Source organism: Saimiri boliviensis, chromosome 9 (genome assembly GCF_048565385.1).
Source record: "Saimiri boliviensis isolate mSaiBol1 chromosome 9, mSaiBol1.pri, whole genome shotgun sequence".
Taxonomy (NCBI): Eukaryota; Metazoa; Chordata; class Mammalia; order Primates; family Cebidae; genus Saimiri; species Saimiri boliviensis.
Genome location: NC_133457.1, coordinates 55882212 through 55899220, shown reverse-complemented (window position 1 = coordinate 55899220; position 17009 = coordinate 55882212).

The window sequence follows — 17009 nt, the reverse complement described above, 5'->3', positions numbered from 1 at the left end:
AAGGTTTTATGATGAAGATATCAAAAGCAATTGCAACAAAAGCAAAAATTGACAAACGGGATTTTATTACATTAAAGAGCTTCTTCACAGCAAGAGAAACTATCATCAGAGTGAACAGACAACCAACAGAATGAGAGAAAAATTTTGCAATATATTTATCTGACAAAAGTCTAATATCCAGAGTCTATAAGGAACTTAAACAAATCTACAAGAAAAAAAAAAAACATTAAAATGTGGGCAAAGGACGTGAACTGACACTTCTCAAAAGAAGACATTCATTTGGCCAATAAACATTTAAAGAAAAGCTCAAAATCACTGATTATTAGAGACATGCAAATCAAAACCACAATGAGATACCATCTCATGCCAATCAGAATGATGATTATTAAAAAGTCAAGAAACACCAGATACTGGCAAGGCTGAGAAGAAAAATGAATGCTTTGACAATACTGGTGGCAGTATAAATTAGTTCAATCATTGCAGAAGACAGTGTGGTGATTTCTCAAAGATCTAGAGGCAGAAATAACATTTGACCCAGCAATCTCATTACTGGGTATATACCCAGAGGAATATGAATTATTCTACTATAAAAACACATGTGCATGTATGTTCATTGCAGCAATATTCACAATAGCAAAGACATGAAATCACCTTAAATTCCCATCAATGGTATAAAATGTGATACATATATATCACAGAATGCTATTCAGCCATAAAAAAAGAATAAGATCACTTCTTGTGCAGCCACACGGATGGAACTGGAGGCCATTATCATTAGCAAACTATTGCACTAATAAAAAACCAAATCCCAAATGTTCTTACTTATAAGTGAGAGCTAAATGATGAGAACACATGGACCCAAGGACGAGAACAACAGACACTGGGGTCTGTCAGATATTGGAGGTTGGGAGGAGGGAGAGAATCAGGAAAAATAACTAATAGGTACTAGGCTTAATATTTGGTTGATGAAATAATCTGTACAGTAAACTCTCATGACACACATTTACCTATATAACAGACCAGCAAATGCATCCCTGAACTTAAAATAAAAGTTAAATACATTTTAAAGTTCTATTTTTATTGATATATAATTCACATACCATAAAATTCACTATTTTAAACTGTACAAATATGTGCATTTTACCATATTTATAACTTCGTGCAACCATCAACACCATTAATTCTGGAACATTTCCACAAGCAAATAAAGGAACTTGATACCAGTCAGCAGTCACTCAACTATCTACTCACCCTGCCCACAACACGTAACAACCACTAAACAACTTTCTGTCTCTACAGATTTGTCTATTCTGGATGTTTCATATGAATGGAATCATAAACTATGGGATATTTTGTGTCTGGCTTTTTTCACATAGTGTATATTTTCAGGGTTCTTCTATGTTATAGCATGTGTCCATACTTCATTTCTTATTCTGGATCACCAAAAATTCATCATAATGAGTATGCCACATTTTTTTTATTCATTTATCAGTTTGTGGACTTTTGAGTTATTTTTACTTTTTGGCTTTTATAAAAACTGTTCCTTTGGACAATTGCATAGAAGTTCTTGTTTGAATTTATGTTTACAATTCTTTGGATATATGCCTAAGTGGGATTTTCTGGGCCATATGCTAACTCCATGTTTAACATTTTGAGGAGCTGCCAAACTGTTTTTCAAAGCAACGGTACCATTTCATGTTTCCACTAGCAATATATGAAGATTCCAATTTCTCCACATCCTCCTTAGCACTTGTTATTTTCCTTTTTCTTTTTAATAGATATTACTGAGTGTAAAGTGTTATAACATGGTTTCAGTTTGCATTTTCCTAATTATTAGTGGCACTGACCGTCATAATATGATCTTAACGTATTTTCAATATTTATGTGATCTGCAATGATATTGTTTCATATCTCAAATAGGTAACTTACGTTTTTCTTCCACTTTTCCATTATCAGTCTTGCTAGAGTACTATCAAGTTTTAAATCTTTTCAAAGTATACATTTTAGCTTTCTCAAATTTCTGCTATGCATATTATACATAATGCTTTAACTTTCATTATTTATTGCATTATCTCATTTCTTTTAGTTCAATATATTATTTTTATACCTTCTTTTAATGTAAGCCTAGGCCATTTATTTTCAAATTTTCCTCCTATATTCTAATACATGCATTCTAGCTATAATTTCCCCCAAAGCACTGCTTCAACTGCATCTTCTGCTGCAACTGATTATTTTGATTAGCATTCAGTCAAAAATATTTTTTTATTTCCATTTCAATTTTTTTTGATCCATGGGCTATCTGGAATTCCACTGCTTAATCTAAATGTTTAGCGATTATAATATTTTTCTGTTGTTTATTTCTAGTACATTTTCACTGTAGTCAGAAAACATACTGTGTATGATTTAAATATTTGGAGATTTGTTGAGACTTAAAGTCAGTGCCAAATATAATAAACAGGTCTGCAAAAGATGTAGAAATAGTCACACCTTTTCATTTCAAGGGTTGGACTTAAAGAGGAATATTCTATTTTTTATTTTTCTTCACTGCTTTCATATATATTTTAATGAAAAATATTGCTTAAAAATATAACCTTAATGAAAACTGTTCATGAACTCTATGTAGGAACATGTATATTACCATTACATAACAGGTACCATAAATTATTTCATATCTCAAATAGGTAACATGTTTTTCTTCCACTTTTCCATTATCAGTCTTGCTAGAGTGTTATCAAATTTTAAATCTTTTCAAAGGACACACATTTAGCTTTCTCAAATTTCTGTTATGCATATTATACATATTGCATAGAAGTTCTTGTTTGAATTTATGTTTACAATTCTTTGGGTATATGCCTAAGTGGTATGATTTAAATATTTGGAGATTTGGGAAATATTTATATCACTTGGGAAAAGATGAAGGCCAGTTATGCTCATTCAGCAAAGTGATAAACACATTTGACTTTTGGAAGGTAAGTGGAAATTTTTCCCCTATGATCTAGCACAGCTTCAGATTCTGTCTCTGGGTTTCCTAGAGTTAAACATTGACAATGAATTGGGATATGGATTTCTTATTTTTACTTTGAAATTTCCTTATATTTATAACTGTATTTCCTGCCACATCTTCACTCACAAACTATGTCTTCAGGTCCTATGAAGCTCTGACTTGTCCATCTTGTGAACAATTTTTTACTTATTGATAACATACTAAAACTTCAAATAACACAGGGCAATAAAGGGGTACAAGTAAAAGACAAAGCCATCCACACTCACTGGTTTTTATGACTCAGCAAGTTAACGACACTCTAAACTTCAGATTCCTCGTTTGAGTGATGAAATTTTACATTGCAAGGATATCAAGTCTTCAAAGGAATAACTTAAGTATTTAATAGACTGTATTTCACATGAGTAGTGCTTACAAAACCTAAATTATGTTCTTTCAATACATTCTAACATGTCTTATATGTTAAATTGAGTTCATTCATAGCTAAAGTGTACCCTAATGGGGCAAGCAATGTTTAGAATGGACTTCCACATTTCACATTAGGTTAAGTTCTGCTTCGATAACAAATGACACCAAAATCTCAAAGCCTTGAGATAATAAAGGTTGTTTTTCTCTCTCACTACATGTTCAGCACAGATTTGCAGGGAAGATTTTGCTTAATGTATTTGCTCATGTCTAAGCTGATGGATATATGCTTCTAAATTTACACTGGCAATAGAAAAGAAATGTGATCAATCATACGGGGGTTTTAAATTTCTTCTCAGAAATGACACACATCATTTGTACTGACATTTTATTGCTAAAGTAAGTCACATGGCCACATCCAATATCAGAGACACAGAAAAGCACAGTCCTATAATATGTCCAAAGAAGATATCTAAAATATCTGTGGCTTGCTAATAACCAGCAGAGCATCTCTCAGAACCTATATTTCAGCTCTCTTGAAAGTATTCAAGAGCACAACACTGTAAAGCCACAAGTATGTTTAAAATAGAAAAGACAAACAACATCAAATGTTGGAGAGGATCTGAAACAATGAGAATTCTCCTTTGCTGTGCGTATGGAGTAAAAAATGTCACAACCACTTTGAAAAGCTGTTTGGCAATTGCTTAAAATGTTGAATACCCATCTACCCTTTGACACTGTCATTTTGTTCCAAGATCATTGGAAACATATATCCGCAAAATTGCTGTTTAACAATGTTCAACTAGATTTATTCATAATGGCCAAAATCAGCCTACATATCCATCAACAGGAAAATAGATAAATATGCTACCACATATTTATAAGATGAAAACTATTCACAATAAAAAGGAACAAACTACTGTTATATCCAACAGTGTGGAGGACTATCAAAACATTGTGCTGAATGAAAGAAATCATAAAACGAATATTCTGTATAATTCACTTATATACAGGTTTAGAATGGACAAAACGAACACTTATACAAATAGTTCTAGCATAAAGGGTGATATAAATTTATATTATGTATGTAAATATGTATATGTACACATATTTGTCAAAACTTAATGAACCATTCAGTCAATATTTGAGCATTTTACTCTATAGTAGTATTTGATCTTTTAAACTGAAAAATAATTTGGAGGACATTTCAGTCATATAATTATTTTTAGTACTTTATATAACTAACATTATTCATTAACCATTTCAGGACATTCAGGACTTTTTTTAATCTTTAAGAATTTTTTAAAAAATTAAAAGATGCTAAAAAGGAATGAGATCTCGTTATCTGCAGTAATATGGATGGAACTGGAGATCATTATGTTAAGTAAAATGAGTCAGGCTCAGAAAGATAAACACTGCATGACATTCAGATTTTTAAGGTAATGTTTTACTTTACTCAAGAAGCTTTGGAACACAAGTATACTGTAATAAACTAAATATTACCAGAAATATAAATGTTACTTTAATACTTTTCCAAGACAGTCACCTTTTTTATATGTCATATTTTAAAGTCTGTAAAACTCAATGAATTTTAAGACTTTTGATAAGGTTGGTCAAATTTTAAAAATAAGGAAACTATGTTGAAGAAAGAGCATTGAATCACCTAGATCCTGCCAGCTGGCAGGCATTTCCATCCTCAATTTCATCAGTTACACAACTATGTAACTATTTACCAATATCACTTAAGACGAAGCTTGAGCTTGAGAAGATAGGTCTGGATTCTTATCTGAATATGCCATCTAACTAACTGATGAACAAAATACTAAATTACCTTCAGCCTTTTTCTCACTTGCTAAACAGTAATAAAAGCATCTAGAATAGTGCCTGATACATGATATAAAGTTAATAAATGTCCGTTTCATTCTTGTATATGGAGAATGGTTTTATTTCCCCTCCTTCCTCTCTTACCTCTCTTCTTCCTCCCTCTATTCTCATCCCCTCTACCTTCCTCCCTTCCCTATCCTCACTCTACTTCTCTTCCTCTCTCCTGTCTCCTCCTTTACCTCCTCCTCCCTCTCCTTTCTCCTCTCTTCTTTTCTCCCTCTATTCCTTCACTTCTTCCTTTCTCTCCCTGCTTCCTTATATTTCTTCTCCCTCTCCTCTATTTTCTCTCTCCTCTCTCCTCCCTTTCTTCCTATCTCTTCTGTCTCTCCTTCTTTACCCCCTCATTCTCTCTCCTTCTTGACTTCCCCTTTTCTCCCTGTCCTCTGTTTCCTTCTTCCTTTCTCTCTCTCTCTCTCCATCTTCCCCTTTTCCTTTTCCTCCTCCTCCTCTGCCTCTTCACCTCCTCTTACTGTCCCGCTTATCTTGCTTCCCTTTGCTCTTCTCTTGTTTCTGCTTCTGCTCCCTCTTTTCTTCTTATTTTCTGGGCCTTTTTAAATACATGCCCATGACAAGTAGTAGAGATATGAGAGGAAGGTATATACATAAGACTTTCAAGACTGTCTTTTCTGATTGTCTTTAAATCTGTTACCTATGGTATTTGGTACTAAAAATAGCAACAAAACATGTGAAAATCATGAAAAATATATTTCTGTTACATAAATCAATTCTAAATAAATTTTTATCATTTAAATTCAAACCCAGAATGCTTATTCAGATAGAGTTTGAATATTTTCTATAAATATGCAAGAATCTCACATATTAACTTCTTGACTGGAGAAGAAACAAGAATCTCTGGACAGCAGAAAACACTACCATGGGGAAAATCTATCAGCTCCAACCCATTGAATCTAATTTGACATATGCACTTGCTCTTTTCTTCATAGCAACTCAAGTAAATTTCCATTACAACTATCTTCTGTTTTCAGTATTCTTTCAAGCTGTTTCATCTGAAGAAAATTATAACTGGGATCTAATTAGTTCTATGTATTTTTTCATGTACCTCATTTTGGTTTTTTTCGGATGTTGCCTCATAAGGAGAGCAAGGTTAGACATTTTGGGGAGCAATTTCACAAAAAGATGCTATGTTCTCATAATTCTTTTAACACATACATGACTTTGAATTTTCCCATTGTTGGAGTTCTTAACTTTGATCATTTGATTCAAGAGGGTTTCTGCCAGGAAGTTTTACTCAGTGGTATTTCTTTTGTCCTCTATCAGTAAGTATTTGTGAGGAAATAATTTGAAACTTGTAAATATTTTCCTACTCATTAAATATGCACCCAGTTTTAGTATCCACTGATATTTCTTGGCTGAATTTATTATTGTTACAATTGCTATTTAATTGTGCTTTTCCTACTTCTATTATTCTTCCACATTTGTTGACATTATATGAAGGAAAACTATCTCTTCTTTGTTTCTTTATGTTAGTATGGACAGATGGATTATTTTATTTCATTTCTTAAAATTTATTATTATAAATCTTTCAAGAAATTGTCCCAAATTTGGTCAGTGGGAATTTCTTCAAGCTGGTTTTTGTGTCCTTTTGACATGACCCTATCATTCTTTGATACCTCCATACTTTCTGATACAAAACAATGGTCCAAGCTGCTTTCCCTTCTCCAGTCTTGGAAGCAGCCATTTATTTCCTCAAGGAGCCCTACTTCCTTTAATGAAGAATGTTGGAGAGAAACCAGCATCTGCATGTTAGGCATGCTCATTTTTATTTAAGAATTGTTATTCTTGGACAGTGTTGGGGAATATGTATTGTGTATGTACACACATTTTAACTACATTTCCACATTGAAAATTGCCAGTTTGGATACAACTGAAATCCAGTACCACAGGTTTTTTGGTTTTTTTGTTTTGTTTTGTTTTTGGTTTTGGTGTTTTGCTTTGTTTTGTTTTGCTTTTTTGAGATGGAGTCTCACACTGGTGTGCAGTGGTGAGATCTCAGCTCACTGCAACCTCTGCCTCCTGGGTTCAAGCTATTTTCCTGCCTCAGCCTCCTGAGTAGCTAAGATTACAGGCGCCCACCACCGTGTCTGGCTAATTTTTCTATTTTTAGTAGAGACAGGGTTTCACCATGTTGGCCAGGCTGGTCTCAAACTCCTGACCTCAGGTGATCTACCCACCTCAGCCTCCCAAAGTGCTGGGTTTACAGGTATAAGCCACCACACCTGGCCCCAAGTTTTATATAATAGTTTCTCTTTCTATATTTGTAAGCTCTACCTCAGAGAGTGAGAATTACAGCTGTCATTATCCTAAATTAATTTTTTGGTTCAGTCCTCTCAAATGCTATAAATCTACCATTGTCACCTCTTCCACAATGTCCCTCTTCTCCCATGTTGAACCATTGCAAACACCACTTCCCTCCTATCCTAGTGCTCTTCTCACCCTGCTCTGTCTCCAGCTCCCTGCACCAGGCTGAGGCCACCAGCACCCACAACACACCCTCACACTGTTCCACACCCTGCTCTGTGAAGATAATATTCTCATTCCAAAAAAAAAAAAAAAACAAGGGATTCTAAATCACTTTTATGGGCTCAGGTTCTCCAAGAAGCAGGTGTTGAGAGTGGATAAATGTAAAAGGATTTTATTCAAGGAAATCCATATAAACAAAATAGGGAAAGAACCAGACAAGCCTGGGGAAACTGTCCAAGTACAAACAAATCTTAACTCCAAGTGGAAAAAAAGAAGACAAGAGAGGTTGCATAGAAAGAAAGTTTGACAAGAGTTCAGGGGTCCTCAAGTTAAAGGAGGCTACCTGAAGTGTCTCATGACTCCCACAAATGTTTCTGCTTCAGTATCCATCCCTGTCATCCTCAGTCATTGGGTGGAACAGCTTGTGGGAAGCATGGGATGACAGCAAAAGAGTACAAAGCAGGCAAGGCCTCTCAGCAATTACATTTCCTGTAGTTGGAGGAGTGTCATCGACATTCCTGTAGCTGTCCAAAACTAATATTATTTTTCCCTGATTACGGGTGCTTAATATTAGAACTCAGAATAAATTCAGTGCCACATTAAAATAAACTGTATATAAATTATGCTTGAGGGTATAACAAATAAGAAATGACTTGCCAAACCACTGGCCCTTTATTTTTTCATCACAACTCAGAAACAAAAATGGCACTACATTAAATTAAACCCTTTTCACATAAAGAAGATTTTTATTTATCAAATCGCTAGACTGCTAGTCTGATGTTAAAAGATGATGCTGAACATGGTAAATGTGCAGGTGTTTCTAAAATGAATGATCTGTTTGGGGCAAGCGTATCTCTTATTTGTGGCCCACAGCATTTGAGAAACTTGATTTTTTTATCTAGCATGTTTGTGCTGCTTTATGATGTATCCAACTTTCTCAAATAAACAGATATACAGAACAGGCAGATTGTTCACATTTTGGGAAATGCTAGATAAAAGTGTGGAAGTCATAGTAATAGAGAGCTATTTTACATTACAGAGCTTTATTGAGCAGTTGTAGACATAACTCCTGCCCTTAAAGTTACAATTCAGCATTTTATACTCTCCTGGATATTACCTTTGAATTTAATTCTAACATTTTAGCATCAATTTGAGTGGAGGCCATATGTTTAAGCTTCATAAACTCAGCTTAAATTTGGCATAATTCTGAAAAGCCCTGTGGCCTCTAAATACACAAAAATGTTGTACATTGGATATAGCAAGAAATTTTAGATATAGATGTAAAACTAGACACCTGCAGCAAATAGATATATACATGAAAAAATAAGACACTTGTAATGGTTTTTTTGATGAAAGTTTTGAAATCTAATTTTCACAAATATCTCTGAAATTTAGGTTAGATCTAAAGAAATGGGAGAAATACACAAGAGGAAAGAATTAGAGAAGAAACTAAAAATGATCCAAGCACTTTTGGTATAATAAAGGAGTTCAACTCTTTATAAAACATTTATGGTTTACCAGAAGCTGTGGTGGCTAAGGCCAGTTGTCTAGGTGCTTAAGGAGGTGAGGCTATGCATTCGAAGCCAGCCTGGGCAACATTAAAAACTTCTCATCCATTAAAAACAAAGCAAAAAAAGAAAACGTTTATGGTTTACAACAATAAATTATTTAAAAAGCCCAGGGATTCCAAATCACTTATATGAGTTCAGGTCGTCCTATAATTATTTATATTTAACATTTGACACATAATGTTGAAGGCCTACTATGTGGCAGATACTGTCTTTACATGTGCTGTTCAGAATGGTAACCTTTAGTCACATGTGTCTAGGAAATACTTGAAATATGACTGGTTCACACGAGGATATACTTTTAAGTGTGAAATACAGACTCAATTCCAAAGACATAGAATGAAAAAAATCTTACTAATTTACACTTATATCTTAAAAATGATAATATTTTAGATATAATTGGGTTAAATAAAATACATAATGGATATTAATTTAACCTACTTCTTTGTGCTTTCCTAATGTGGACACTAGATAATTTGAAACAACATAAATATATATTTTATTATATTTCCATTGGGAAAAATTGTGAAAAGTACCATTATAGTAGATATTCATGATTTTAGTCAAATACATCTATCTTTTCATCTTCCTTGGTACCTGGTAGGATAGCACAGCCTCACTCACTTTGAAGTGAAATGTGGCCACCAGGCTTCCTGTAACCAAAGAAGTATGAGGAGAAGTGTTACTTCCCCATAAAAGAGCTTTCAAAACCAGTGTGCTATTTACTGTTAGCTGCTGTTACCACCGAAACAGATGTTGCAAAGAGGCCACCATCTTCCTGGCTGCCAAGTGGCTAACATTAGAGCCCTTCCATTTGCATTGTGGGTATGTAGCTTGAGGCAGATATAAACTTTTAATGAAAATTTCTTCAAAAATGTCCAACAGAAAACAGCCACATACAAGCAAAAAGTAATTATTTAAAAATGATTGTACACCTTGTGCCAAGATCATGGTCTCTCATGCCATTCTCCAATTTCTCTTTGAAGAAATGACTGATTCTATGGTTGGTACAGAATCCAACTCATCTTGTAGTGCCAGAAAGTAAGGAAGTGTGCAAAAGACAAAACAATACATGTCGAAAGGACACAGAAGCCAATTGAAAGAGCTCTGAATGGCCAAATTTGGAACAATTGGAGCAAAAGATAGAATACAATAATATAACATAGCACTTCATTATATTTCTAAATATAAAATAAATATCCATGGTTGTATAGTGATACAAATCAATTATTTAATATATAAATAAATTGGAGATGAAAGACAGATTTCCTCAACAGAAAAATTTTAAATCATGTATTTAGACACTACTCTCTACCTGAGGAGGTGAAACTTAACTGCCCATCCCTTAAGTGTGGTCTTAGTGACTTGTTTCCAAATAGCACAGTAGGGAGAGGCAAGTGGTCAGAATAGGTGACTTCACAGTGGAGAAGCCTAGCAAATACTACCTTTTCCAGGTGATCAATTTTAAAATCATCAGTGACAAATCATGTAGACCACATGTACCATTGATATACAATGTTGAGAGTGGCACAAAATCTCTGTAGTTTTCCTCCCCAAACCATAACCCACTGATAGGGTTTGGCTGTGTCCCCACCCAAATCTCATCTTGAATTGTAACTCCCACAATTCCCATGTGTCATAAGAGAAACCAAGTGGGAGGTGTTTTAATTATTGGGGTGGGTCTTTCCTGCATTGTTCTCATGATAGTGAATGAGTCTCATGAAATCTGATGGTTTTACAAATGTGAGTTTCCCTGAACAAGCTCTCTCTTTGCCTGCAGCCATCCACATAAGATGTGACTTGCTCCTCTTTGCCTTCCGTCATGATTGTGAGGCCCCCCTAGCCGTTTGGAACTGTAAGTCCGTGAAACCTCTTTTTCATCCCAGTCTAGGGGATGTCTTTATCAGCAGCATGAAATGGACTAATACACCCACCTACCTGAAAAAAAATCAGACAAAACCAAATTGAGGATGACTGTACAAAATACCTGGCCAGTAGCCCCCAAAACTGTCAAGGTCATGAATAAACAAAGAAAGTCTAAAAAAGGGGCATAGCCCAGAGGAGCCTAAGAAGCCACAACAGCTAAATGTAACCTGTTGTCTTGGACAGGATGTGGAAACAGAAAAAGCCCACTAGAGAAAAGCTAATAAAATTTAAATAAAGTTCAGTTAATAAGTAATATAGCAATACTGGTTTGTGAGTTGTGACCAATATGCTATAGTAATAATATAAAACATTAATGAGGGAAACTGAATGTGGTGTGTATGTGAACTCTGTGCTGTCTTTGAAAGTTTTCAGTAATTATAAAACTATTTTAAAATAAACATTTTATTTAGATTTTTAAAATATTGTAGCTTCTTTAAAAATGTTCTTATTCCTTTATTGAGAGAAAGCTAAGCCAAGATTCAAGTCTTTCACTCTCTGGATAACCTCCTAAAGACTTTTCCTGACCTCAAGAGTGCAATTGTATCAATTAAAGAAGTTTTCTTCACAATGACATGACAGGAGTCTTCATTCTGGTGAAATACTTTGTGATCATACTGACATTGGTTGTTTTTCTATTTAGATTTGAAAATCACTGAGGTACTGAGTTATAAGAAATAAGAGTAAAATTAGTAAAAAGTAAACATATTTATTTATGTTTGTTACACTTACTTCTTCAGTTGGACTTACCCCTTCAGCTTTGAGTAGTCTTGGATCTCATCAAATTTGAATAAGAAATTTGTTGATTTCTACATAGAAAAATTAGTTTCAATTTTTGCCTCTGGGAATCAATTGGATGATGAAAATGGCTCCACTCAAAAGCATTAATTAGTATAAACATAGATAGAGTGTGGAGGACATGAATGGAAATTATGTTACAGACTTAGTATCATATATATATTTTTGAATCCATAGCCATTATCCACTTGATGTTAGCCCAAAGGCTGAAAAGCAATTCCATAGCCATCCTCAAGTACCAAATTCAAATTTCAATCTAGTAACCTTTGAATGATGGCCCACAATTTTTCCTTCTTTGTCCAGTTGTCTTCTTCCTCTCTCTCTTTCTCAAATGTTGGGTTTTTTGTTTTTGTTTTTGTTTTCATATTTCTCCATGTCCTGGAAAAAACCTGAAGATGGGATGTTTTCCATGAAATCAGAGTGCCAACTGCTCAGTGGAATCGGATGGGATGTGAAACCTACCCCTACCTCCTAATGTATTGCAGGGCCAATTCATTGATGGCATTAACTCTGCTGTGTACTCTCACAGTTGCAGAGTCATTGAAGACCTATAGGCCCTATTGTTGAACATATTCAATTGGAATCCTTTATAAATAGACCAAGAATGTGTAAAAAATGGGGAAATTACTGTGCAATTTTTTTAATCCATCCAGTTCTCCTTCCTTTGCCTTTCCTGATTAGCCTCAGAAATTTTTTTCATTCTTTACATTTTCCCTTTCTTTAAAATCAGTATTCCTTACTTTGTCTTTGATTCTACATTTATTTTCCTTTACAATATCATGCAAACATAAAACACACCACACACACACACACACACACTCACACACACTCACACTTTAAAGATATAACTAATATTATTGTCCCTGTGAAAAGTTTGTTTTACTAAACTATGTACTAACCTCTGTGTAAAATTTCTTTTAAAATGCTATTTTATGCAGAGTTAGGTGAGCATTCAGTGTTAGACTAAAATTCATAGAAATTATATGAGTGCTACTTGCTTCCAGGTAAGCGTTTTTAAATTAAAATCACCTCATCAAATAGAGCTCTCTGAAGATATGTTAACAATGTCCATTTAAAAAATTACATGGGATTCAAATTATCGTTATCATCATAAAGGTTCAAATGAGAAGTTGGATCTTTTTTAAAGCAAGTCACTAGAAAGAAAAACAAAACTGCTGGCCATTTATCTAACATCTACTCTTTCTCCTAATATTGAAGTGATTCATCCAGATAGAAGTTCAGACCCAAGTCATTCTTCTTGTTTGTAAATAAGCAGAATACATTCCCCACAGATACTACTCAGACATAAATTATGGACTGATGATTGTATGTCAGCAGTTTCTGCGTTTGACTTTGTAGATGCCCACCCCTTTGCCCTGCATAAATGTTTGGGCCATCAATTACTTTCCAAATGTGCCATAATCACATATTTATGCTACTGTATTGTATAGGATGGAAGATACAGAGAATTGTAAGATTGCAATTTCTATCCATCATGATTATACATAATTCATTGTACTATTAACTTATTTAAAAAAAAACTTGGCATCACAAAGTTAAGGCATGCAGGTTTGAAATAGTAAATTCTATAATGATGTTTATCATTGGAACTCATAACAACTCCCATCCACCCATATCCACCTAAAAGCATCACATTAAACAAAAGATACTGAAGAAATATTCAAATGTGTGACTCAGCTATCTTAGTCTTTGATGCACTCCACTTTTAATCTTGAAGTGGTGATGAGAAGCAAGGCCCCTGGAGTTTGCCTGGTTCTGTCTCATAGCAAGTTTTGTGAGCTCAAACACATTATTTAAACTTAAACTGGCTCTCAAGTGCATTTCATCATCTAGAAAATTATGTTAACAATAGCATTCATACTACTGTTGTAAAGTTTAAACTAAATCAATTAGATTATAGTGTTTGGGATATAGTAAGCCTCTAATAAACATTAGCTATTATTATTACTGACCCAGTCGTTAACTGCTTCCTTGGACTCAGGAGCCAACCCTGACATGAGATTACATCAAGCTCCTACAGCCAGATGTGCCTTAGCACAGCAACAAGCAAACCTTCATCACTATGTTCTGGTAAATAGAGATACAGAAGTTCAGAGGAAGGATAAATTACTTTTCCAATCTAGGAAATTCCGATATCTTCACAGCACTATAGAATTTGCTACTTTCTAACAAAACACATAATTATATTTAAATTCTATTTATAATGCTTGATTCAATTTATACAAAATAGACTTCCTTCAGCTACAGGTTAAAATCACCTTGTGCTACATCGGTCCATGACTCCTTCTATAAAAACAATTCTGACATATGACTCACTTTGATAACTTGCAATTTGGCTGAAATTTAGTTTTGTTCTTTATATCAATAACTCACTTGAAACATTACATTTAGTTAACTCTTTGCTGTAAGAGCTTTATCATGGCATTTGTATAAGGATCACCTCAAATTCTAATCCAAGGTGAAGTGACACAGAAGATGGGAAATCTGAATTGTAGGAATTCTCTTTTTAAGCAGAGCAATTGTCAGCAGATCATGCATAAAAATATCAGAGTACTTGTCTATTTGTAAATAATTTAAGCTCTTCTAACATCTAAATAAAGCAAAACTGCATAGATGAGAATAGCCTCAGATGAGACAGCAGTCGTTTGGCTTCAAGTGACAAGGATAATTTACATCAGTTTACAAATTAACTATCAGTATGACAAACATGAAGCCAGTCAGTAGGCAACATGGGATATTATTAAATAACTGTCATCTTGTAATATGTTTAAATTAGTTAATTTGTTTCAATTCATTAATTTTTAAATTAATCAGTTCTATACGTTCTTTTGAAAAAAATCTGGAAGGATTTTCCTGCAGCTCAACATTGCCCTCCTATGGATTAAAAGCCATCATATGGTATTTCAAAGTTTATAAAAGAAATAGGAAAATTGTATTCCTGTGGCATAGGTTTTAAAAGATGAATTAGCTCTCAGAATTCTGAATAGCACACACAACTGTACCCAGCACCCCTAACATGACCATATCATATTTAATTTTCTCCTTCCATAGATTAGTTCTGCCTTGAAGATAGTTCACAACCTCAGACTACCCTTTGGTCTTGTGAGCCACAGTCATTACAGAAAAATGATCAACATCATGATATGTCCATAGTTATTTCATTGAGTCTGGCCAATACTTAACATTTCAAGGTACTTACTTAGCATTGAATATTATCTAAGTTAAAAATTTACAAAGCCTGGTAGATATTTGGGAGTTACGTAGAGTTTAAAAATAAAGGAAATTATCCATTCATTAAGAGAAGAATATAAGTGTTTGTCAGTCTTATAGTTGAGGCTGCCAGATAGAAATAAGCCAAATTCTGCAAGGAATCCAACTGGACCTCATGACAGAGTTTGTGTTAAGTGATAGTCAAGCAGTTGGAGAAAGTAGGAATAACTGGTGATTTTTTAATATTCTATTTTTCCAGCTAGATTAAGTCAAAAGAAAATGAAAAGGGGTTGGGAAATTAAGATTTTAAGCTATTTGAGAATTTCACTGTAGTTTTTGAAATGACCATATTAAGAAAATGTATTTTGGCAAATGTGGTAAAAAAAAAATATAAGTGACCCAATAGCAGTCATTTTCATGCAATGTGTATAGAAAGAATATTCCTTAATCATTATAAAATAAATTGCAGTTAAGTCTGGGATAAGTTATTATGACCTCTCTGAGTCTCAGTTTCCTCATCTGGAAAACAGTGTTATTATTCCTATTTTGCAAGTTTGAGCACATGGATGGGAACTAACACAGGCAAAGTCCCTCACTTAGCATATCTTGGAAGAGAATGGTGGCTCTACAAAGGGTGGATGATTAACAAACAATACATAATTATCAGTGTAGATTTTAGAGTATGACATGCCTTTTCACGTATATTACTTAATTTCATTTTTTAAAATATAGTACCATTACTGGGGTTACTTCTTCGTAGTGTGGCATCCCTGGAGTTGTCAAAGTAAAGAAGAAAGAAACCGATCTAGCTTGGAAAATTTTAAGGAACTTAATTGTAGGAAACAAATTAAATATCTCAAGACCAACTTCCAAGAGCAGAAATTTTCACCAAGGTTTTATGATAAAAATCCACATTCATAATTGAAGATAATTTCATTTGTCTCCGACTTTAGTTCCTTTTAATCACCATTTTAGAAATCTGCACTTTAAAAAGGTTGAGATAAGACATTTATATAAGAAACTGGTGAAGTGATTCTAAGAACTTCATTACAGGTCAAAGTGTTTGTTCTTAGGGATGTTTTCTGGAAATCTTATATTTCTCCTATGGCTTCTTATATGCTTGGATATACAGATCCAGGCCTTCCTTGGGTTTGCCAGGTTTCAATCACCTTACCCCCAAATGCATTGCTTATGTCATATCGATCTTCTTCAAGATCTAGCATGTTTAGGCCAGTCCAACACCAGCTTCAAGTGAAGATGGAGAAAGTATTTCAATTATTTAATTATGTTCCAATTGCAGAAAAGAAACAAGCAAGTCTTCTGGGGCAGAAATAAATACATCATATTAACTGCAGCATTTACCATAGATAAATTAAAAATGTTCGTGGGTAGTATTAACCATCTTAATGGAAACTGTCTGAGAAAACAGAAAGGGAATGTAAGCCAAACTATGAGATGATCTGATATAATAAAAGTTAATTTTGATGAATCATAAGGCACTGTTTTAAATCCATCACATTAATTAACATATTTATTTGTGTTTCATTTTGTTTTGGTTTCTTCAGCTTTTAAGTTCCAGGGTACATGTGTAGGATATGCAGGCTTGCTGCATAAGTAAATGTGTGCTGTGGTGGTTTGCTGCACAGATCAACTCATCACCTAAGTATTAAGCCCATCAATGATTAGCTATTCTTCCTGGTGCTCTCCCTTCCCCCAGG